Source organism: Cebus imitator, unplaced genomic scaffold (assembly GCF_001604975.1).
Source record: "Cebus imitator isolate Cc_AM_T3 unplaced genomic scaffold, Cebus_imitator-1.0 Scaffold140, whole genome shotgun sequence".
NCBI classification, from domain to species: Eukaryota; Metazoa; Chordata; class Mammalia; order Primates; family Cebidae; genus Cebus; species Cebus imitator.
Genome location: NW_016107455.1, coordinates 3,979,761 through 4,005,588, shown reverse-complemented (window position 1 = coordinate 4,005,588; position 25,828 = coordinate 3,979,761). Strand labels below are relative to the sequence as shown.

The 25,828-nt window shown below is 38.5% G+C and overlaps 1 protein-coding gene and 1 pseudogene across 6 annotated transcripts in view; one reads left to right on the top strand and one right to left on the bottom strand.

Annotated features, from left to right (window-relative positions):
- Positions 1–25,828, top strand: part of MYO1D (myosin ID) — a 362,631-nt gene that overhangs the window by 14,301 nt on the left and 322,502 nt on the right. The gene's annotated exons all lie outside the window — the stretch shown is intronic.
- LOC108313577 overlaps positions 17,111–25,828 on the bottom strand; it is a 57,189-nt pseudogene continuing 48,471 nt past the window's right edge.

Genomic DNA, 25,828 nt, shown 5'->3' with positions numbered 1-25,828 from the left:
TTTTTTTTTTTTTTTTTTGTATTTTTAGTAGAGATGGGGTTTCACAATATTGGCCAAGATGTTCTCGATCTCCTGATATTGTGATCTGCCCAGCCGTCTTCATTCTTTTCTGGATATGCAGGAGCAACCCAGATGGACATGGTTCTTGTTCTCATAGAGCTGTAAACCAGCAAGAGGAACATACTAAGCTAGTAAACAAAAGGATAACTACAAATAGTAATAAGTGCTATGAAGAGAAAGAGCGGAGTTCCCTCATAGGGGAAATGGAAGTGGCAAATGCAAGTGTGTGAATGTGTCACAGGGAAGGCACTTTATGAGGAAGATGGCTTTAAGCAAGATCAGAAGGATGCAGAATAGATACATGTTGGGGGAGCAGTGAGGTGAGGGGGACAATCAGATAGGGAAGAGAGAGAGAATACAGAGATATGCTTTTATTGATTATTGATTGATGGATTGATTGAGACAAGGTCTGGCTCTATTGCCCAGGCTGGAGTGCAATGGCGTGATCTCAACTCACTGCAACCTCCACTCCTGGGCTCAAGCCATTCTCCTACCTCAGCCTCCCGAGTAGCTGGGACTACAGGCATGCACCACCATGCCCACCTAATTTTGTATTTTTTGAAGAGACAGGTTTCACCAAGTTGCCCAGGCTGGTCTCAAACTTGTGAGCTCAAGTGATGCACACCTGCCTTGGCCTCCTCGTGTTGGAATTACAGGCATGAGCCATGGCACCTAGCCGAGACATATTTTTAGATAGACTCTTTCAGTTTCTGAAACTGAAAGGCATCCAGTGAGGCAAAGTAGGGGCAAGTGAAGATGGAGTACTCATTAGGGACCACACTTTGCCAAAAGCCCTTGGGACATAAAATCCCAAGATTCAAAACCTAAGTACATTGGGGAGCAATTGAAGGGCTTTACATCAGAGTGACAACACATTTTTAAGTATCTGGGCTCTCTTTCATTTAGCTCCTATAATCCCTCTGGTCTGGGAGCTGGCTGGATTTTTTTTTTTTTTTTTTTTGTTCACGTTCGTGAATTGGATGCAGATTTGGTAATTACTTTCTACACATTTCCTCTACTAAGAATAAACATGAATACAGCCCAGAATACAACCAAAAGTACTTTCTCTACACAGTTTTACAAGCTAATATAGACAGAATAGGATTTATCCAGAAAAGAATGCTCAGTATGATGAGGATACTTGAAACCGTATCATTTAAGGAATGACTGAACGTAAAAGACAGTACATGAACACCAACCTGAAATACTTGAATATGAATTGATCTCTGTAATATAACAGAGTTGTTTTTTGCAGTAGGTAGCCCAAGGGCAGTGCTTTTTTGATTTGAAATAAGTGAATCTTGATAATGACTAATGGCCTACAACTGATTTGGGGGGGATTCACTTTTCTTGATTTTATGCTTCAAGCCAGAGAAATTCTGAGCCGTGAATTCTCTGATGAAGTCTCTTGAGTCAGAATTTTAATGCCAGAAGGGAACCTTGAGATGCATGAAGTTAGAAACACAGAAAGTCAGGACTTTTTACTAGTCTAGTAGCACATTTACTATGGGGCAAAAATCTCCTGTCTCCTAGCTTCATGTTTATTATTCTGTTTTTGCCCTATTCCTAGATCTGTTGCTTTGCAATCAAGTAACAACACTTCACTTTCCTTTATTATTCTCACTTAAAAGTCCTGAACAAGTTGAAACAATGGAAAAGTTAACAATGTAAATAATAAGTAAATCTCTAGTTCTCTATTGAAGGGCAACAATTTAACAATACAAATACAAAATAACATGGTTGTGAGTGTGAGAAAGATGGAGGTCTTAGCAGTCTATGTTATGTGTCACCATTGACTTGGGCTATGTCAGAGGAAATACGGGGACTTGGAAGTTTCCTAGCCCATCCTACTGCTCCTGGAGGGGTGTGTGGTTGCTAGCTTCACTCTGTATCAGTCAGAATGCTGTTGGGGGCAGCTGAAAAGAAAACCTGACCGAACTGGCTTAAACAGAAAAGAAATATGTTATCTCACACAACAAGAAGGCTAATGATAAGAGAGGCTCTGGCCAGTCTAAGGACTCTGCCTTCACTTGCCTGTGATTCCATTGGCCCCACCCTTCTTTTTGTGCTGGTTTCATCCTCAGCCTGGTGGAATGTCGTTGCAACAGTTCTGTGCATCCCACTCAGGCACAGTAATGTCCAGAGGAAGGAAAGTGAGCTAGCTGCTGGTATTGTGCCCCTTGCTGAGGAAGCCCTCCAGAAGACTTTCATACATTCTCATTAGTTCGCATTTGGTCACATGCCCATTATTAAACCTGTCACTGGTAAGAAGAATGTGGTTATCATGATGGAATAGTCGGGTACTGATGATAGATTTCAATTTCCTGCAGTACATGGCTATGGGGAAGGAAGTGGATACCTGAACAAATCAGGTTTTTTTTTAGGAAAGAAGGAATTTTAGGGGCAGAATAGAATATTGGATAGGCAACCAAAAGTGCTTCCTTTACACAGTTTTACAAGCTAATGTAGACAGAATAGGATTTATCCAGAAAAGAATGCTCAGTATGATGAGGGTACTTGAAACCATATCATTTAAGGAATGACTGAACGTAAAAGACAGTACATGAACACCTACCTGAAATACTTGAATGTGAATTGATTGTATTTATTTGGGGAGCCCCCAAAAGAATTCATGCCAGTGGGTAAAAGTGAAGAGAGTAGATGTTATCTTTCTGCTCCTTTTCTTCCTCCTCTTCTCTTCTTCCTGAAGAATTTGGTCCTAAAGCCATTGGGTTGGGGCACAGCAAGGTAGGCATTCATCTTAGGGGAAGGGGAGCCACAGCGGCCCAGATTAGAGTTTGGAGCCAAGTTGAGTAAAGACGGGGCCAGTGCATGAGAACCTGAGTATGGAGAAACAGCATCGTACTGGCATGGTCTTGGTGACAGCAGTGAGAGATAAGTGATAAACAGGGAGATTGACAAATAAGTAAATATGTTAAGGATAATGGAGACAGGTTTCTCATGGCTATAAAAGAGGGCACCAAATACGGGAGGGGGGAAAGTACAATGAACCCTTTGTAGTAGATTGCAATCAGAAGTTTTCAATATACAGCTAGACAGAGGAGTAAAAATAGATGTGATCATGTATCCACGTATGTCCATACATTATATATTCCCCTTTGTCCACATGACATCCTGAGAGCAGTGATCTCTTAATAGCAATGGTCACACCTAGTACGATCCTCCACTGAAAGAAATCAGGGCTCTGTGGAGAAATGGGTAATTGCAGGGTTGTGGCTGAGTAAATATTAATACAAGGTGAGCTGGGGGCATCTTGTGTCAGAAAGCAAGGAAATCCTCAAGGAAATGATGAAAAATGTAAAAACAGATTCAGAAAGCAGCTTTGAGCACCCACTAGCTAAATCTAGGTCAGTTTGATCATCAAAATGAAATTGAAAACCATGAGTCAATACTTAACATACACTAATAAATAACTTTTGAAGTCTGATAAGAAATGGGATATTTAATTAGTATCTCCCTACAAAATGTTCAATTAATTAATATCAAAGGAAAAACATTTATTATTACAATGGAGAAGCCTGACAGATGCTATCTTAATGAAGTGATGAAAATGAACAATATCAGAAATGGGACAAATCAGAATCATGTACCATGTGATCAGATCCAATGAGAAAAACACAGCATCACTTCCTCTGTGATATTCCTGCTAAAAATGCATAACCTATATCTTATCAGAGGAAACATCTAGCAAACTCAAATTGAAGGCCAGTCTTTAAAATATCTAGCCTGTAACCTTCAAAAATGTTAAATTTCAAGAAAGACTAAGGAAGTATTCTGGTAGCAATGAGAATAACAAGACATAACTAAAGGCGAAGCATGATGCTGAACCGTATCCTTTTGCTATAAGGGACATTTATTGGGACATTTGGTAGAATTTGAATGAGGTTCAAGAATTAAATCTGAGCAGTATATCACATGTTAATCTCCTGATATTGATGCTTGTATTATGGAACTACTAGTCATCAAATGGTTCCCAAAGAAAGTAATGAGTTTCAGTTCATGTGAACTTATTGAAACTGGAGTTAAAAGTTCACTCATTAAGTTCTTGTAAAGAGATGTTGTGCATCGGAATATTGGTCTACATGGCCTCTATAGTCCTAAATTCTAAGATTCCAATAGTCTAAATGCATATTTTAAAATAATCGTTGAAAATATTAAATAATGTTATGCCTTCAGTTATTACAAATTAACAATTGCCAAATTAACAAACTACCAATCAACAGGTATTACTTAAAGGTTTTTGCTAGAAACTGTGTATACTAAGGGCTACATATAATTCATTCCAAGAATAATGATGTAATTGGAAATAAATGGAATGAAAAGATATGTAACCCCTGAAAGTGGCATATAATAAATGCCTGATGATTAGTACCAATATTCTATAGTTCAAATGTGGAGGAAATTTCTGAGGAGTCTGAGCTTTGGTTGTTAAGGAAGGCCTTTATTGAGTAAAGGGTTGGGCTGAATGCTGGAATGTGAATAAGGCTTAGGTATGCCTGAAGTAAGAATGGCAAGGGAGAGCATTCCATGCAGGGTGCCTCTGGGAATGGTTGTGATGTGTTCAAGGACAGTGAGACCAGTCTGACAGGGTTGGAGGATTCTTAAAGGATTAGTTCTGCCTTAAATTCATTACAGTTGGAAAGACAGGACTAGCTTCCATAAAATGGAAAATGGGAAGGAAACTAATTATTGGAACAGCTTCTAGGCATCATCAGGTGCGGTGTTACATGGCTTTCACTCATTAATCTGTTATCTATTCAGCCCTACAAGATAAGTGTTATACAGGTGTGAAACATGTGTTTACAGAGAGAGAAGATGGCTTTGTCAGAGTCACATAACTAATTAAGAAGCAGTTTGAATTTGAAGCCAGACTGACGTGACTTCAAAGTGCTTGACCCTTCTGCTACCCCTGCCTCTTACAGATGGAAAGGAATAGAAAGCAATGACACAGACTTGGGGAGGAGGGGATGACTATATGGGTAGAATATTGAGAAGAATATTGGAAAAAGGAGAATGTTTCCCAGTACCTCTTCTCATGTTGAGATTGGGGTGATTATAGAACATGCCTATGAGATTTAGATGATCAAAAATAAGCATAAAGTATTAGAAAATGGCCAAGGATTGAATGTTGAAAGAGATCTATATTTAAGAGACAGTCAGAATAATAAGGACCCCAAGAGGAGCCTGAAGAGGAGTGTCCATGGAGGTTGGAACAAAACAGAAAAGTGTGATATCACAGAAGTCAAGAGAAGAAGAGAGGGGTCAGCAAAGTTGCACACTTGAGAAAGGCCAAGGAAGGTAAGGATGAAGAGGCGTCCATTAAGTACAGCAACTGGCAGGGCATGGATGACTTTCATTAGGGGGGTCTCAGTGGCAGGCTAGAGGTGGAAAACAGTCTGTAGTGGGTTAAACAGAGAGCATGAGTGAAGAACTGGAGACTGAGTGTGTTGTGTTTCAAGAAGTGTGTTGTGAAGGGAAGGAGAGAAGACCACAGCTACAGGTTTTTGTTTTTATTTTGTTTTGTTTTGTTTGCTACTTTTTAAGCTTATAGAGTTGAGTGTGAATATGTAATGAAGGGAAGGAGGCAGTAGAGAGAGAAAGACATTTGATAGGAGAGAGAGACTTATGCAAAGGGTGAGATATCTGAGGAGATGTGAAGCACTGGAATCTGGAGCAGCAGACATGAAGAGGATGAAGGCTTCTATGCTTTTTGCTGAAATTGTCCGTATCTCTCCCACATACATCAGAAGTCTTTGTGCTCCAAGGCAGGCTGGTCTCACTGACCATAGTATAGCTGCTGTGTGGTCTATACCATTAAAAAAAAAAAAAAATCATCCAAGAATAGCACCTGCATGCACATTCTGAATGATGGCAACTAAGATACATTTTGTTTAAAGCTGCTCAATTCAGCACTGTCAGTATAATGCTGTCATTCTGAAATGTCTTCCTTAAAAACAAGAGTAAAAGGAGAACAAGTAAATAAGAATGAATATATACTCTCAGTCAATGAAAGCATAGCATGGATCCATGAGTTAGTGCCTTAGACAGCCTCATCCAAAGAGCTCAGTGCTGTGCATTCCAGAGACAAGTATGTTTCACATGTATTGTTTACTCTGTCGTGACCTCTTTTTCTCCCTTTATTTTGGGTTCTAAAGACCTATTCTGTCTGTAATAGCTGCCAATGATTTTTTTAAGTGAATAAGTGATATTAGGCATGCAAGAAGTAATACTAGATCTGCAGCTTCTGTAGTGTAGAAATAAAGGGACAGTATTATGTTAGATGTTAAAATGCAATAGAGTAGGAGTCGAAACCTGAGAAAAACACAAGTGTCCATCAACAGTGGGATGGAAAAATAATTTGTATTCATACAATAGAATGCTAGATCACAACAAAAGTGAATGAATTACAGCCACATGCATCAGCATGAATTAATCTCACAATCATAACATTGAGCAAAAGAAACCAGACACAAAACAATACCTACTCTGTGCTTCCATTTATATAGAATTCAAAAACAGGCAACACTAATCTATGGTGTAAGAAGTCAGGATAATGGTTATTTTTGGAGAAGAGGGAGGGGACAGTAATTAGGAGGAGACTAAAGAAGGGTATCTGGGAGTGCCAGGAACAATCTTGACACAGGCAGTGGTTACATATACTAACGATGTGTATATTCTTATCTATGTATGTTATACTTCATTAAAAATATGTTTTTTAAAAAGGCCACAGGGAGCCCCCAAGGAAATCACTGAGGAAACAGTACAAAGGTCAGCAAGCAATTAAGGGTTTATAGCAATCCTTTGACCTGATAGATGGCATCATAAACCTCATTGCAGCCAATGGGGATGAAACAACCATTTTATGTTAGTTGAAGGTGTGTCATGACTTCCGTGGATTTGCAGAGACTGCAAGAGTAACTGCCAAATACGAGATGTATGTGTGAGTGTGTGTAAGTGAAGCTGCACTCACACATGTAACATATACATTGGTATATCATATGTTGGCATCTTCGTAGGGACCACAGAACAGCTACTCAATAAAGTGTGCAGATTCAGCCAGTGCCCTTATTCCAGGAGACTCTACTTCCAACTCTCTACTTTCAACTCACGTATTCTGTAGCTATAGTTACGGACTTTATTGTGCCTATTCAACCTTTACCCTGTGTTCATTACTTCTCAAATCACTTTTAAATTTTATTTTGAGTCTCAGATGCCTTTCAAGAATTGCACAGTTATGGGATGTTTTTACTCCTAGACTGTGTTAACCTGGCTCAATTGGTCTGTGTACAGGGATTACAAACTAATTCTGATGTTAGTTTGTCAAACAAAATTAAATCTGTCCCCACTGCATAAAGTATATAGTGTATCCCAAAGTGAAGCAAGAATTATTTCTTGATTATTTGTTGTTTCCCTTTAGCTTCACCAATGATTTCTTCCTTTAGCCCCAAAAAAACTGAAGTTGATTCCTTTAGATGTGCAAGCTTCTCGCATTCAGGTTTATTTCAGGTGGAACTTTGCTTTTCTTGGAGGAAGGTGACTCACTTGTGAGGAATTTTGAATGGCTAAGTAAGGAAGAGATCTGTTTTTCAGAGTTCCATAAATTTTTACTAGTCTACTCTGCCAGGATCCATTTTTATTCCTTCATAAGCTCTTATGAGTTAGATCTTAATAATGATTCTGATTATAAGCTAAAATTCCCAGGGGTTACCCATTGCCTATACTTGCAATTAGTGTAAAAGAAACTTTCCATGGAGTGAAAAGAAGATTTTATTTTTCTTTAGTTTGGACTCATTCCAATATGCTGAAGTTGTTGACATTGCTAGTAAAAAGAGCATTTGAATTTTCATTCTATTTTTAGGAAACCAAGATAATTTTTGCCTATATTTGAAATCAATAGCTGTGAAAGGTGACTTTCAAACTTATGCCTGAGAAAAGGAAATAAGAGGTTGGGGGAAGATTCTAATAATGAAGTTTAAAATGTTCATACTTTAAATATCACTATTAGACAGTTGTTTGAACTTGAAGCAGATACCATGCTTTGTTGAACTTACTATTTGTTTCAGTTAATTTATTGACAAATAAATTCGTCATATTGCATATATTGATTCTAGAGCATTGGTTCAGTTGTGTGGAAAAAGAAAGATCCATACTTTGTTAATCTATCATGTTCTTTTTGTTTGTGAGCCAAATCATTCATTTAAGCAATTACCTTAGTTAACTAGCCATCAACTATATGCTAGGTTTTAGAGATACAAAAATGAGTAGAATCCTTTCCTTGCCCCTGTGCAAAATATTGTGAAGAAATAACTTCTTTATGAAACTTACTATCAGTTTTCTCTTACATGGCCTTGCCTGACATCAGTTTTAAAGGATGTAAAGAGCTGTCTCAAGAACAGTAGCTATTAAACTGGTTTGAAAGTTGCTTGACAATAATGGAAAAAAAAAAGTTGTTTCCCAAAGGATTGCAGTAAGACTGATGATTTTTATGCCAGTGGAAGGCCAGTTTTTACCACAAAAATTTCCCTGTAACCTTTTATGATTGAAAACATATTACTTGCTATTCAAAAACACAGGCAAATTAGTGAGGAGAGTTTCTAAAAGAAGCTCAAGGGTTAGACATGTAATTTGCAGATGACATGTCATGATGGTATGTTTCCTTCTGTGTTTTGTTTTAAACTGTAGAAGGGACACAAAAACTCCACAATTTGGGCTTCAAACATGTTTTTACAGCTGTAAGATGAACACATTTAATTTTTAGGGGATTTTGCATTCCAATTTTACATGTCTTACATGTTTATTTCTAATAATCTATTTCTTCTTTATGGTATATGTTGATGTAACTTTGCATAGGTACATAAGAATGTTTGGGAGCTTGGCATTGTCTCTGAAATGGTCATCTAGGAGCCTCTTTATTACAATGTGGCTTATTCTCTTAAAGCATATACTTTAAGGAACAAATATGAGACTTAGGGCTACTATGTTGAATGCACCCAGCTACCTACTATTGCAAGAAAGGCGTGGGATGGCAGACTATGGTTAGGTAGTGACAGCACCAGTAGTTCAAGCTGAAGTCATCAGGGACTGATACTCCACAGAAACAAGAGTGTTTCCACTTTAAGGAGTGAATCAGTTTTAAATCCAGTGGAAACAACAGAGAGCTAAGGACAGAGTGTGGCAACCCTCAAGCCCACTAATGGCCTCTGTAACATCCAAAACGTTCAGTCTTCTTGAACACTCTGAAACTTGATTACCACTTGTTTTCATAAGGAAATGTAAAGAATTAATGTTTTGGTAATGTTTTACTTTGACATGATTTAAATTTTCAGAAAAGTCATGGAAACTCCCATGTACTTTCACCCAGATTCATCAATTGTTTGACATTTGCTTTATCACTCACTTACCAATATTTGAGAGTAAGTTGCAGACACTCCACCTCTTTCCCCCTAATTCTTCCATGTGTATTTCCTAAGAACAAGGAGGGTCTCCTACCTAACCACAGCATAGTTATTAAAAGCAGGAAATTTTACATTGGATTAGATAATAGTCGTGTACCAAAGTCCATATTTAGATTTTACAGTTGCCCCAATAATATTTTTATAGCATTTTTTCCTGGTCCAGGATTCATGTCATATCTTTAATCTCATTTACTTTGAAATGAATTAACTATCTAGAATGGAGAGAGGCCCTTTTTTTATAGTATACATTGCACGCTTTCATTGCCTGTATATTCATTTCAGTATTATCTCTGAAACAGAATGCCAGAAGCTTGTATATAGCAGGTACCCTGTAGGAAATACTTGCACTTTATGGCTTCTCAGTTAGTGCTTTTTTCAGCAGTGAATTAATTTTTGTATAAACAATCATTAGTTCTTATTCTGCTGTATAGGTGCTGTTGTGTGCTGAGGACAGTATTAAGCTTTCTTTGATTTGAGCCATCTTTTTAACATGTATTAATAATAACTATTCTGGCCAGGCTTGGTGGCTCATAACTGTAATCCCAGCACTTTTGGAGGCTAGGGTGGTTTCATCTCTTGAGCCCAGGAGTTCAAGACCAGATTGGGCAACATGGTGAAACCCTGTCTTCTACTGAAAACACAAAAATTAGCCAGGCATGGTGGTGCACGCTTGAAATCCCAGCTACTTGGGAGGCTGAAGCACAAGAATCGCTTGAACCCCAGGAGGAGGAGGTGGCAGTGAGCCGCGATTGCGCCATTGCACTCCAGCCTCGGTGACAGAGTGAGACCCGATCTCAAAATAATAATAATAACTATTGTATCCCATTGGGACATTTTTGTGAGTTCCTGATGAGACAGTTCCAAAGTTCCAAAATATGTCCTGCAGTTTGTCTTTAGCTGAGAAAAAATGGTAAGTGGCCACCATCTTTCTGCTTGGGGTCAGTGATTTGATTTCTTTCCTCTGGGCTATAATTGTTCTCTGAAGTATGTGAACAAAGCACCATATATATGCTTGTGATTCCAAAATCACTCGTAACCTTCACCATGTTTGTTCCATTGAAAATTGCATGATGGTTTTTGGTACTGATGTTCTGTACTATAAAGTTTGGCAGAGTTGACATACTGCTTTTAACTCATTCATCCCACATATGAAGAATTCCCAAATTAGGATTTTTCTTAAAAGACTCATGGCCTACATGGAATTAAATTACTAAATTCAGGTATAGTTTTTAAATGTTTGTTTTGTTTAACGTTATGATTCTATAAATTCTGTAAAGAGGAGAATTATGCTATCATCTGATCTCCCTATTCTGTCTTACTTGTTTGTTTGTTTGCCTGAGACACGGTCTCATTCTGTCCCCCAGGCTGGAGTTCAGTGGCATGGTCATAGCTTCCTGCAGCTCAGTCTCCTGGGCTCAAGCAGTCTTTTTACCTCAACCTCCTGAGTAGCTGGAATTTTAGGCATGGACCACTACACTAATTTTTAATTTTTTTATAGAGACATGGTCTTGCTATGTTGCCCAGGCTGGTCTCAAACTCCTGGCCTCAAGCAGTCTTCCTGCCTCGGCCTCCCAAAGTGCTGGGATTACAGGCATCAGCTAACACTCCTGTGCCTGACCTGTCTTAATTATTTAAATTTTTGTAAATGTTTGGCTACAAAAGGAATAATGTTCTCCACAAAGTCTACCTAGGTAATGTGCTTTCTTACTATTTGTATTATCAGCCTGCTTCTCTTTTTATTTATTATTGTGATTTACTTTTGCGAGAGTATATTTCTATTTCAGATGGTATATTTCAAACACAAAGCACAAAATTAGATTTTTTTAACCTCAAAATGTACCTAGATACTCACCTGTACACATGTTAGTAAAGCTAATAGAAATACTACACATATTAGTAAAACAGAGTGGCGTGTTTGGTCCATATTGTGGACTCTGTTATGCTGATGAGGTATAACCATTAATAGTCATGTATTTGATCACATGATACACATGCACTTTTTGGTTCATGCCTGAGATAATGTTGAGGTAGATATTCTGCTGTTCGGCCCTTCAGAGGCCAAGACCAAAGGCTCAAAAGGTGTTACCCTATCCGCTAACTTTTTGTCTTGTGTGATGAAGCCCAAATTGCACTACAGGCCTGTTCCTGAACTCTGTGGAACAAAGCCCATGTTGGGTAGGGGTAGATACCAAAATAAAAACTTAGTCCTGGCCAGGCATGGTAGCTCATGCCTGTAATCCCAGCACTTTGGATGGCCGAGGCGGGTGGATCGCTTGTAATCCCAGCTATTCAGGAGACTGAGGCAAGAGTAGCTGAACCCGGGAGGTGGAAGGTGCAGTGAGCGGAGATTGCACCATTGCACTCCAGCCTGGGGGACAAGAGCGAGACTTCATCTCAAAAAAAAAAAAAAAAAAAAAATGAGGCTGGACTGACAGTGGAATGGTCCGGAGACCAAGACCGGAAAGGGAGTCTCTTTGAGCCCTTCTGTCTTTAGGGTTCTGGATGAGGATGCCCACAGAGCTTGCCTGCCATGCCCACTAGGTTAGTGTTGGGCAGAGGGAATCAGATTCTGATGGAGCTGAAAGGGCAGCTGATAAAATTGGTGACGGCAGCCTTGCTTATACCACCAGAGGGGCCTGGCGACGGGAGGCGATCCTTGTGAACATTTTAGTGGAGTTTGAGCAGTTTTGGAAACCCCGTAACTAAATTCGATTATAAATAAGCATGAGGTAAGAAAACAGATAAGAAAACTGAGACTCAGTTTTCTGAGTTTTAGAATCGGTGGTTCACGCCTATAATTCTAGCACTTTGGGGCTGAGGCAGGTGGATTATTTGCAGTCAGGACTTTGAGACCAACCTGGCCAACATGGTAAGACCTTGTCTCTATCAAAAATACAAAAATTAGCCCAGCAGGGTGGTGTGCACCTGAATCCAGCTACCTACTTGGGAGGCTGAGGTAGGAGAATCTCTTGAACCCTGGAGGCGGAGGTTTCAGTGAGCTGAGATTGTGCCACTGTACTCCAGCCTGGGCGACGGAGTGAGACTCCATCNAACTTAGTCCTATTAAAAGGAAGAAGAGGGTGAATAGGTGCTAGGAAGGTGACCCTCAGAGTTCACTCCATCACCGTGCAGGCTCCCCTTGTGTCCTTTCCCACTACTCACCATTCTCTGGCTACCCTAGCCACCTTTGTATTCTGAATTCAGCAGTTTTTTGTTTTTTTTTTTGCTTTTTCCCTACAGTATTTCAGAAGATCATACCATGTAGAGTGAGATGCTCAAATGTTTTCCTTTCCTTCAAGAAGGCAAAGCAAGGGTGTAGAAAGCCACCACATGAGAGGAAAATGTTCTTGGAGTGGGAATCACATCCATTCTGGGATAATGGAAATACTCTGTACTGTACTACCCAAAGCAGTAGCCACAAGCCACCTGTGGCAATTGAGTACTTGAAATGTGGCCAGTGCAACTGAGGAACTGAAGTTTTTACATTTTATTTCCCTTTAACTAACTTAAGTTTAATAGCTACATGTGGCTTGTGGCTATTGTATTGGACTGAGCAGGAAAATGCTGTCACTCCCCATTTCAAGAACCTGGATACATCCCTCTACCTTCTCTAAGTGAGACTGCTTATCTTCTAAGGGAGAATACTTCCCTGCCTTCTTTATAGACTTGAGAGCCAAATATGATTGTAGTTGTAAAACCTGTTTGGAAATCATCAGTTGAAAATGTAAAATGACATTATCAATATTACGGCACTCTTATCTTTTTTTCATAGCAAAGCTGAAAGCAAACCACTTTTTGTTGATGATCTCAGTCCTATTACTTCTCCTGTTCTACTGCTGATTCTTTCTTTAAGCAGGGATAAGCCTAGAGGCCATTGAGTGAATAGGGAGAGGAAGCAAAATTAAAGTCAGTATTGTTGAACCTTATTAGTTCTTAAAAAGGTTTAATAGTGAAAATTGATGATGAAGTTTTTAAGTGAAAACTTTGTTTATAAAAATACGTGGTCTTTATTTTTTTTAAGGGAGTAAAAATAGAAAATTACAAACAGAAAAATAAAAATCATACAAAAATCCCACCACTGAGAATAACCATTGACAATATTTTGGTGTAGCCTTCTAGATTTTTTTTTTTTTTTTTGGTATGTGTGTAACTTTTTAGAAACATGAATATGTTGCTTTGACCTGCATTTTTCATTTAAAAGGTATATTGTTTACATTTTTACATGTCAGTAGATATACATCTACTTTAAAATATCTATACATTCCTAATTATGAATATAATACAAAGTGATACAAAATTTGTAACTCAAGTGTTACATAAACAGAAAATTTATAAAGTCTCTCAGAATTCATACCCCATTTGACATTACTATGTGGAACATGCATATCAATATCACTTTAAAATTTATTTTTATAAAACTATGTTACACTGTACTTTCTTTTGTTTTTTAAAGAGATAGGGTCTTGCCCTGTCACCCAGACCAAAGTGCGGTGGCATGATCATAGCTCACTGCAGCCTCAAGTTCCTGGGCTCAGGCGATCCTCCTGCCTTAGCCTCTGTAGCAACTGAGACTATAGACATGTGCCACCATGCCCAGCTAATTTTTTAAAAAATGTTTTGTAGAGACATAGTCTTACTATGTTGCCCAGGCTGGTCTTGAACTCCTGGCCTCAAATGATCCTCCTGCCTCAGCCTCCCAAAGTGCTGGGATTATAGTCATGAGCCACTGCTCTCAGCCTCATGCTGTTCTTAAACTTGCTTGTGTCACTTATCAGCATATGTTTTATACATGTATTTATTTTATGTTACTTGCTGTGTTACATATAATAGAATATTTAATCAATTTACTGGTGAGCTGCTATTAGTTTTTTGCTAATAAGGTTATTGTGCTGATAAATAACCGTGTGTGTGTGTGTGTATATATATATGGATGTGTATATATAAAATATATTTCTTTTTTTCTTAATACAAATTCCTAGAAATAAAATAAGAAGTCAAGAAGTCAAAATGTATGCAGATTAATCATTTTTATATTTTTGCTAGATCACCTAGAAAAGTGCTGTTATTTCAACAGAGAATGAGAGTTCTCCAGAATGAGTGTTGCCATATTCATTTGAAGAGGAAAAAAGCTTTACCATTGTTAATAGATTTTCTTCATGTTAATCCTAGATTGGAATGTGGCTGAATGAGTTTGTGTATATGTAGGAAATTACAGATCCTACACCTTGCCCGTAGGACCCAGATGAAACCCACTGCCTTTCCTTCAGTTCTGTTTCAACTGGATCCATAAGCAATTCTTGCCTCCTTTATTTCCATCTCTTCTATTCCTCTTAAGATAGGGGAAAATAAAGCTTGGTGACTTTGGATTTTCTTAGCAAAGCACATAGAAAACATGATGATTTAGTGACTAATGAACATAAGGCTAGTAGTCAGTGCTAAGCATTCCATTTGATTCATTTGACATTCCATTACTAATTTGTCAGGTTATTGTGCAGCTCTGAATACATTTTATATAGGCACACTTCTCTATTTTCTCCTTAGTCACAGGAGTTTGTTCTTTATGGATACTCAGTACTAGGTGTGGTATGTTAGCTTTAGAATAAAAAGATGGTTGTCTGCATGTTTGGCTAGCTGTGTACTTTAAGTCAAAAGTCTTTCTTAGGCTTCAACTACACACAAACATATTTTGGCTTAAAACTTGAATTTAAGAAGAATTCCTGTTCTTAAAGAGAAATAGAAATAAAACAAATGGCTGGGCGCAGTGGCTCAAGCCTGTAATCCCAGCACTTTGGGAGGCCGAGGCGGGTGGATCACGAGGTCAAGAGATCGAGACCATCCTGGTCAACATGGTGAAACCCCGTCTCTACTAAANTCTACTAAAAATACAAAAAATTAGCTGGGCATGGTGGCACGTGCCTGTAATCCCAGCTACTCAGGAGGCTGAGGCAGGAGAATTGCCTGAACCCAGGAGGCGGAGGTTGTGGTGAGCCGAGATCGCGCCATTGCACTCCAGCCTGGGTAACAAGAGCGAAACTCCGTCTCAAAAAAAATAATAAATAAATAAAAATAAAAAAGAAATAAAACAAATGACGGTATAACTACATTGAATAAGAAAAACTTGTGTATTGAAAGAAATCTTGATTTGGGTTGGGTAGAATCTTGGAGACCTTCCTAGAAGAAATTGGATACTTACCTGGATGTTGAAGTTGGTGAGATTTTGAAGTCTGAGCACACAGAATGTGGAAGCACATTCTGAATGAGAGTGGGGAGAAGGTATATAAGACACCTTGAGTGAAAGCTTGGATGCTAGGAACATTTTGGAAATGGCACATAGCTCTGTCTGGTTGGGGTAGATCACCTTTGCTGAGAAAGAATGCAGGCATTTTATAGGAACAGATAAGGAGTAGAGAGAGAGAGAAGAGAGACAGAGAGAAAGAGGTACCCCTTAAAGTGTATAAAGTATCTAAATATAAAGACTTTGAGGAATAACTGCATATTTCTGATCAAGAAAAAATCCATTAACCCAGTGTACAGCCAACTCCTAAGAGCCCTAAGTGACCCCTGTCCACTGGAGCATTGCTGGGATTAACTGCCTCGGAAACCTTGCGGTAACTTAGGCTTCACATCCCCCGTGTTCTTGGTTATCTCCCAGAATGCCATTCTATTTTATTGTTCTTTTACTGCTGCTTCTTCCTTCAGACCCACAACTGTCTGTCCAAGCTCCCAGTGTATTCCTGTCTTCCCAGCCTTAAACTACCTTGTTCTGCTGTCCTTCAGGGACCCTCACCTGGCAAAATCCCAGTCCTGGACCTATCAAATGGCTCTTCTTAATTTGTCCCTGCAAGATCCAATATTGGGGCTGCCAAGACTTGCTGGAGAAAATGATACTACTCCACAGATGGGTATAAATAAATTTATAGTTGTTAACTTCACTCAAATCTTCTAATTTATGGACATTTCCTCCTGTGCTTGACTAGTCTCCCAAGCCTAGTCTGCTCACCCTTGCTCTCTTGGTCTTGCGCTCCCACTCGCTCTCGCTCTCTCTCTCTCTTTCTCTCTCTCTCGCTCTCTCTCTCTCGCTCTCTCTCTCTTTCTCTCTCTCTCTCTTATTTTGCATAATGTCTCTTTCTTAGCCTTTTCACTAATCTTCTATTACTAGCCTACTTCCTTTCTCCTGCATCACCTTCCTGCTTCCCAGAGAAATACCCTGCAGACCTGAACTCCCGCTTTCTCTGGCACAGCTAAAAGACCATGTCTTTATCCATTCTTTCCTCCTTCCTATCTGTTGCAATAGGAGACGTGGGGCTTATCCTTCTCTATTATGGATCCTATCTTTTTCCACCCTTACAGGGACATTGATCTCTCAAATTATCTTTTTTCTCTTTTGAATCTTCATCCTTGTCCTGTCTCCCAGCTCTTTCCCTTCAGCATCCAAACTTTGTAGTAGACACCTATTATTTTATCTGACCTCATGCCCCTTTCTCCAGTCCAGTCAAGTGGTAACTCTGGGAGCTACAATTTATTTATTTATTTATTTATTTATTTATTTTTTATTTTTCATTTTTATTTTTTACCTGAAACTTGAGTATATTTATTTATTACAGACATCCTAAGACCCGCAAACTCTGCCCTGGATCATATCACTCTAGAATCTCAGAGCTGTTCATGATTGTACAGGAAATGGGGAATATCATAGGCTCACAAAGGATAACTGATAGAACTCAGTGTGGTACTTCGGGAACATCAAACATGGTGCGACATGCAAAAGACTATTCACGAATCACACAAAATGTATATTCATTATACCATCCATCACATTAACAACTGAGCTGAAAATACAACATATCCAACTAAGATAACTGTGGAAGGAAGAAGTTGGTTTGAATAATACTTTTAGGTTCTGGATTATCCAGCACAAATTTTAAACGGAGGGTGGCCCGAGAAGAAAGGGGTAGGGATTAGGAGAGACTAGCACAGGAAGCCTGGTTTCTGAACTTTGTGCTCTGCAGGCCTTCTTACCTGTAAGAACAAATTGAGGCTACCCTCTGAGGCATCTGATTGGGTTTAAATGAGGGAATTTGTTCTTTCACCTATAAGCACATATAAAATTGTACCAGTTTTGAGAGTTTGCCTCCCCCGTTTTAGTAACCTAATCTAAACATTTCTAGAAAATCTGTATAAAGATAAATCTCTCAGGACAAAGTATTTACAACCAGCAAACTCACACACACAAAACTGAATTAAATTAGGGGATGAATTAATTGTGTAAACACATATTGCATCTCTTCTTGGTGAGCTCCTGGACTCTTCTTTCACTATATCCTACTTTCAAGGGCAAGGGAGGGAAGAGCTGTACATATAGTTAGATAAAAAGATGAGAAGATTCCCTCTGGCATGTTTCTGTTGGCAAAGGGACCTATTTTCCAAAAGGGCATCTGAAAGGAACAGCAGGTTCTGTGAATTCTCCTAAAAGCAGGAGGGATATTAAGGTCCACCAGAAAATTGATGCTGGCACCCAATCTGGATTAAGGTGTTAACCCTCACCAAGTCTCTGGTGCAGAATTATCTGCAAACATATTATCCTGGCCAGGAGCTCCCAGATAGGATCAGAAAGAAAGAAAGACATTGTAAATGGAAAGAAAGATAAGCTAAGCATGTGCTTTGGGTAAGAAGTCCTAGCCCAAGAAGATACCTGGGCTGTGGTCTGGGGCTGGAGCCGCCTCAGTGGGAGGTAGTCAGAGTGTCTGAAGTAGAAGACCCCGGGGAAGGAATGCAGGGCGAAGAGCTGGACTTCTCCGAGGATTCCTCGGCCTTCTCGTTGTTTCCTGGTGGGGTGGCCGGAGAGATGGGCAAGAGACCCTCCTTCTCCCGTTTCTTTTGCTTCATTCGGTGGTTCTGGAACCAGATCTTCACTTGGGTCTCGTTGAGCTGCAGGGAGGTAGCGATCTCCACCCTTTGGGTGAGCGTCAGATGCTTGTTGAAGTGAAATTCACTACTGCTTGGTAGTGAAGTTGGTGCGCACCGCGTTGGGTTGGCCCAGGTAGCCGTACTCTCCAACTTTCCCTGTTTTGGGAGAGTTTCTTTTGACCTTCATCCAGTCAAAGGTCTGCGCTGGAGAAGATGTCTCCGATGCATGGGAGCGACAGGCTTCTTGGTGGCTGGCGTGGAGAGGGGACAAGGAGTTATTATACGTAGCCAGGGCCAGGCTCTGGTGCTCTTGTCCATATGAGTGGTGAATATCGGGAGCTACAATTTAAATGCAGATACTTCTTGACTTACAAAGGGGTTATGTGTCTTTTTTTTTTTTTTTTTTTTTTTTTTTGAGACAGGGTCTCACTCTGTCACCCAGACTGGAGTGCAGTGGAGTGCAGTGGCATAATCATAGCTCACTGCAGCCTTGACCTCCCCAGGCTCAGGTGATTCCCTCACCTCAGCTTCCTGAGTAGCTGGGACTATAGCATGCAAATATGCCTGGCTAATTTTTTCAATTTTTTGTAGAGATGGGATTTTGCCATGTTACCCAGGCTGGTCTTGAACTCCTGGGCTCAAGTGATCTGCCTGCCTAGGTTTCCCAAAGTTCTGGGATTATAGGCGTGAACCACCGTGCCTGGCCTATGGGGGGGCTACAGCCTGATAAACCCATCGTAAGTTGAAGCTATTATAAGTCAAAAATGCATTTAATACACGTAACCTAGCAAACATCATAGTTCAGCCTAGCCTACCTTAAACACGTGTAGAACATTTGCATTAGCCTGCAGTTGGGCAAAATCATCTAATACAAAGCCTATTTTATAATAAAGTGTTAAATATCTCCTGTAATTTATTGAATACCATGCTGAAAATGAAAAACAGAATGGTTTTATGGTTCTTTACTGAATGTGTATCACTTTTGCACCATTTTGAAGTAAAAAAAAAAAAATCACTGAAACCATCATAAGTTAGGAACCATCTGCACAAGATATTTCTACCTTTTGGTCACTGTTGATTTGTTCAAGGATGGGCACCTGACTCAAGCTGAACCAATCACAGTTCTTCACCAGGACTTTATATTTGAAATGAAGTCATCTTTCTCTCTCTTTTGGTGGCTGAAATTCAGAATGTGTATGTTTCGGAATTGTTGGGAGTCGAGTTCTGAGGATTGAAGAGTAGGAAACAGTAGAGAAGAATGAGGGGAAAGAAAGATGAGAGAGTAAAAGAGGGAGAGAATAAGGATGAATTATAGCCAAGAGGCCAAACATTTCCTTGGTTCTTTACAATCAATGATTCCTATCCTTTTTTATGTCATGATATACATAGCAAATGGTAGTATCAATACTGCCCGTTGAAGGAGATGGATAAGGCTGTGCTTATGGCTGGCGGACACACTTGTAATCTGAACATAGGTTAGAAAGCTGTACTCTACAGTGTTCTGAGAGGTCATACCTGTAACCCACACCCACATGGGGGAAAAGCTCTATTCCAGAATCGGTTCTAGTTGTATCTTGGTCCTAACCCTTGGGTCCTATGAGATATCCATGCAACCTTCCTTTAGATTTTACTTCCTCCAAGCTGCTTCCTGAACTCCCCAGATGCCTCTCCTGTGTGCTCCTAACACCCTGAGCTCTGTGCTATAATCATCTAATTATTTGTATGTAGAATCCATTGCACATGAACCCCAGGAGAATAAGAACACATCTATCTTTTCATCTTTATAGCTCTAGTGCCTCCAGTGAAGTAAACATCTCCTGAATGAAGAAATTATGCTCTGCCCACATAAAAAGATTAACAAGAAAATTGTAATTGAAACAAGATCTTAATGTGTAAATATTCTTTCTTTCCAAAAGGAGACAGTTTTGAATGGCAGCCCTAGAAAGGAAAGTATGTAAGAACTATGTCTTTTTGGCATTATCTATGTAATAGTTTTGTCAGACCATCAGATCTTCAGTTTCTCAAATTTTGCCTTGAATTAAATATCTGACTATTCATGTTGCAAAGTAAGACTCAACCCATTTTCAGAATAACAAATCCCCTGTGGAAAAAATGTATCAGAAATCCTGAGAGTAAATACAGGCCTAAAAATACGAGCAGTATCTCCGTGTTTTCCGCTTACAGAATTATGTGTCCTGTCTTGTTTGTACTGAAGGTACATTAATCTCTTCCTATAGTGTGACCCTCCTTCCCCATGCTTTCCTTTATTCTCTGCCTTTCTTTGGAATTGCCCCTTACCTTCAATTTGCTGTCCATATCCTAGCTCACAGCGTTCCCAGGTTCACAGCTTCACTGTGGTGTAAGAGAATCCAAACCCAAACTGATTAAGTAAAGCCACACACGATTACTCCTCACTTAGTCTGGGCATATATATATATATATATGTATTTTTTTAAAACAGAGTCTTGCCCTGTCACCCTGGCTGGATTGCAATGGTGCAATTTCAGCTCACTGCAGCCTTCGCAGTGTTCAAACAATTCTTCTGCCTCAGCCTCCCAAGTAGCTGGGATTAAAGGCGCCAACCATCACGCCCAGCTAATTTTTGTATGTTTAGTAGAGACAGGGTTTTACCATGTTGGCCAAGCTGGTCTTGAACTCCTGACCTCATAATCCACCCTCCTCAGCGTCCCAAAAGTCTGGCCCAGTTTAAAAGCACTTAAATTCTCTGCCACGGTCTTTTCCACTCCTTTGGTTCTTAGGCCCTGCCACTATAGCTTATAATTTTTTTTTGTAAGGCATCAGTTTGTTTTTAATTCAGGTTGAAGTTTTTTCTTTATTCACTTCTTGGCTCTTGAAAAAATAAGGTTATTTCTTCGTTGGGACTGAGGTATACCTCTGTTTAACACTGAATTAACAAATTGTCCATATAGTTCCCTCCAACAGCTTAGTCTACCTTCTTAGCTTAGACTTAGTCCTTTTTGCTTTTGCTTTCCGTTAGTTTTTGGCATTTCCTGTACTTTGAGACAAACTATTAAGGTGTTCCTACTCTGCCTGTTTTTCTTCTGTTTTCTGTTTTGCTAACAACTTATGTTATTCTTGCAAAAATATATGGTAGAAGAAGACATGACTTAACTGCAATTGTTTAAAAACCTTAGGGAAATTATATGTAATCAAGTTGTAATTCTTCATAAATTAAGCATTTAATGTACTTCCAAATAAAATCACAATTGGATTAGAAGTGGGTGTATAGGAGGAAAATTGACTAAGCAATTTCAAAGTGTATGTGGAAAACTAAATATGTGAAAGTGGCATAGAAAAGTTTGAAGAGGCGTATTGAGTCAGTCCTTAATGTTCCTCAAAGTCCCCTAAGTGGGCTCCTTGACTGTACTCCTGACTTCCTCTAGTAAATTATTTTTATTTTCTTATAGATAAAGTGATCTTTCTAAGATACCTATCTGAACACTTTGCCCCCTGATGAAGCCCTTCAGTGGCTTACCTTGCTCTCAGGATAAAGTGCAAACTCATTTTTAAGGTCTTTAATATCCTGTGTAATCACGTGCTTATTAATACTTCTCCAGCCTGAGGTTTTCCTTATGCTTTTCCCATATGTCTGTTTACTGGTCTCCATCTTCTCACTAGCCTGCAAGCACCATAAAATTAGTTTCTAGGTATGTCTTTTTCCCTATTTTATCCCTACAATCTAACATGATGTAGGTGCTTAGTAAATATTGGTCAAATGAAATCATTACAAGGCTACAAGAATGGAACAATATGATGATGCTGTAGGAAAAGACAGACCAAATTGATGGAACTGAAAAGACAGCCCAGAGCAGACTATTTCTTGTCTAAAAATTTAATAAATGACAAGTTATGTATCATAAATCCAAAATCCAAAGAGGAAAAGAATGTTTATTTGATAAATGATATTGCCATAGCTGGTTATTAATTTGGAAAAAGATAAGAGTTAGAGATGAGTCCAGTATATTAATAGTACCCCCAAAAAGGTTGCTAAGGCATTAAAGGGTTAATTTTTTTTAAACTTTAAGAATATAGTTTGACGTGAATATTTATAGGGAAATACTTATAGGGAGTATCATAGGGAAAAGATATTTCTAAGCTTGGGTGTAATCACAGATTCAACTACATAAAAATTTGAAAATCACAGAGAACATTGCATCTTGGGAAATGATTGCAGTAAATATAAAAATAAAAATGTAATAAAGTATTATATGAAAAGAAAAACACAATACCTGAGTGAATGAGAAAAACTCTAAAAAGCCCTTAATAAATGCATACACAAAATGAAGACCATTTATGAAAATGGGAATATACATGGCTAAACAAAAATAATTTCAATTTTACTAGTAATGACTGAGTTAAACATGAAAACAATGAAATACAAATTTTTTTTTCCTATCAGACTGATAAAGAATAGGGGGGAAAGCCAGAGTTGGTGAGGACATGGTGAGCTGGCATTCTTATGCATTATTGGGCACCAATATTAATTGATAGAATTTTTCTGAAGCAGTTTGGTTTTGTCTGCATCGATACCAAATGGTCATATATGTTAATTCAGTAATTTGACTTCTGTAAGTGTAGATGAAGGAAACATTGTAGATTGAAATGGAGCTTTAAATTTTGGTGATCATTGTTTAATTAAGGCAAAAATTAGAAATAGTCTACTTGTGACTGCCTAGGAATGCAAAAAGAAGGAGCAAAATAGTCTGAATGTCCAGCAGTAAGAGAATAATTTAACAGTGATTAGATCTAATTGAATAATACATAGCCATTAATAATGAATGTGAGCCACAGTCTAGGAAAAGATTTTTATTGTGTATTATCATGAGTCCTATATAATATACAAATTTGACAAAGGACTCATAGCTAGAACATATAAAGAACTACCAAAAGAAAAATAAAAAAGACAAACAGTCCAGTTAAAAAAAAAAAAAAAAGGCAGGCACTTTGAAAAGATAGCCAAATGATCAATAAACATTTAAAAAGTTAACATTATTACACATCAAGAAAATGGGAGCTAAAACTACAATGAGATAATATTACACACTTATCAGAATGGCTAAAATTTTAAAGGCTGACAAAAATCAAATATTGGTGAGGATTCAGAATGAACCATTGAAAAAAATATCGGTGAGGATATGAAGCAACTGGAACTTTTCCACATTGCAGAGAAACATGTAAATCACTTCAGCCACTTTGGAAAATTGGCAGTATCTCCTCAGGCTAACTCTATACCTATCCTGTGACCTAGCAGTTGAACTCCTAGGTGTATACTCAGGAGAAGGATTCATGTCTACCAAGAGACTTTTAAAAGGTTGTTCAGAATAGCTTCATTCAAACTAAACCAAAACTGAAAATATCTCAAATGTTCATAAACAGGAGAATGGCTTAACTCTGGTATAATCTAATGTAATAATTAGTATAATTAAACTATGATGTCATTATATAACTATAATAGCTAATATAATTGTGGTATATTCTTATGTAGAATACTGTGTGGTAATAATGAAATAGCAAATTAGTGACATACACAACATGAATGATTCTCACTAACATTATGTTGAACAAAGGAAGCTAGACCAGAAGAGTACATACTAAATGATTCCACTGATTTGATGCAAGAACAAGCAAATTGGTTGGTGGTTGATAGTCATAGAAGGCAGAATAGTGATTACCCCTGGGTGGGAGAATTAACTGTGAATGAGCAGAAGAGAACTCTCCAGTGTGATGGAAATATTCCATATATTGATCTCTACATAGGTCTATCCACGTGTCCAAGTTCAGCAAACTATGCACTCTATATTGATGTGCTCTTCTATATTCCTTACTGATAAACTGAGGGAAAAATAACACATGGCTTCGAGCAAGTCACTTAATTTTCCTAAGCTTCAGTATGCTTTTCTCTAAATCACAAATACACTTGCAGCATTGTTGTTAGAATAACATATGTTTAATGGGTAAAAATGGCAGTTACTGTCAACTAGAAATACTTAAAAATATTATGTGTGCAATATGTATAAATTGTGACTATATCATATGGTTGGAGGAATGTAAAAAAAAAAACCCTTCTGCATTAAAATATTAATTTACCAAAACATATGCAGTGGTTTAAATGTCTTTGGTTCATGAGATTTGTTTTTCTTCCTATTTTTAGCTTACAAAGATATGAATGATCATTATACTCATAATGAAAGCAAATAAATCTTATTTTAAACATTTTCAGTCTATAGTAAGTGCAATATGAACCAACAGTTAGTGTAAACCCCCAAATATTAATTCTCTTTTAGGTTAGATTAATTGAAGAGTAGTGACTGCAACAAAGGAAATGATATTCACTTGGTTTTAGGTGCCACCATTCTAAAGGGATGTAAAGTTTCTAGGATGTGTTCAGAAGAAGCATGTCCAGGTGGTAAAGAGATGTGAGGTTGTGATATGTGAAAAAAGCTGAAAGACCTACTCATGCTTGTCTGGGAAAAGAAAGACACAGAAGGATTTGATGGCTGCTTTCAAATTAGAAGCCATCCATGTGAACAAGAGTAGGTTATGTTCTCTGTGATCTCAAGCAGAACCAATATCAGATAGAAGCTATGCCAGGGAACCCATTTCAGGGCCATGTAAAAAAGCTCTTTTTGAACAATGCTTTTCATTCAGTTATTCAAGTTATTTATTGAGTGCATTTCTGTTGTAGGCCCTCTACTAAGCATAGAGTATCTGAAAATTACTAAGTCACGGTCCTTTCAGTAATGAACGAGGAAGCTATACCAACAATAACAGATAATGTTTTCAATGCTATGACAGAAGTATATCAAATGCTATGGAAGCTCAGAGGATGGAAAAGTGCTCTTGTGTGGGGAATAAGAGAGAGCTTCACAGAAGAGGTAACATTTTAGTTGAATATTGAATAATGGACTAATGGGTATTTGCCAAGCAGCCAGGCAGGGGATGGTATCTGGCAAAACAAACAAACACAAAACCAAAAATAAAAACCCCAAAAGAAAACAAAACCAAAAACCAAAGTTGTGTTTGTACCTGTCAAGGTATGTTTGGAATCAGACTGCGCAGGACCTTGTATATCCTTTTGTAGGCAATGGGAAGCTATTGAAGAAATGGTGTTTTTTTTTTGTTTTGTTTTTTGTTTTTGAGACGGAGTCTTGCTCTATTACCAGGGTGGAATGCAGTGGCGCTATCTTGACTCACTGCAACCTCCACCTCCTGGGTTTAAGTGACTCTCCTGCCTCAGCCTCCTGGGTAGCTGGGACTACAGGCATGCTCCACCACGCCTGGCTGATTTTTGTATTTTTAGTAGAGACGAGGTTTCACCATTTTGGCCAGGGTGGTCTCTATCTCTTGACCTCATGATTTGCCCA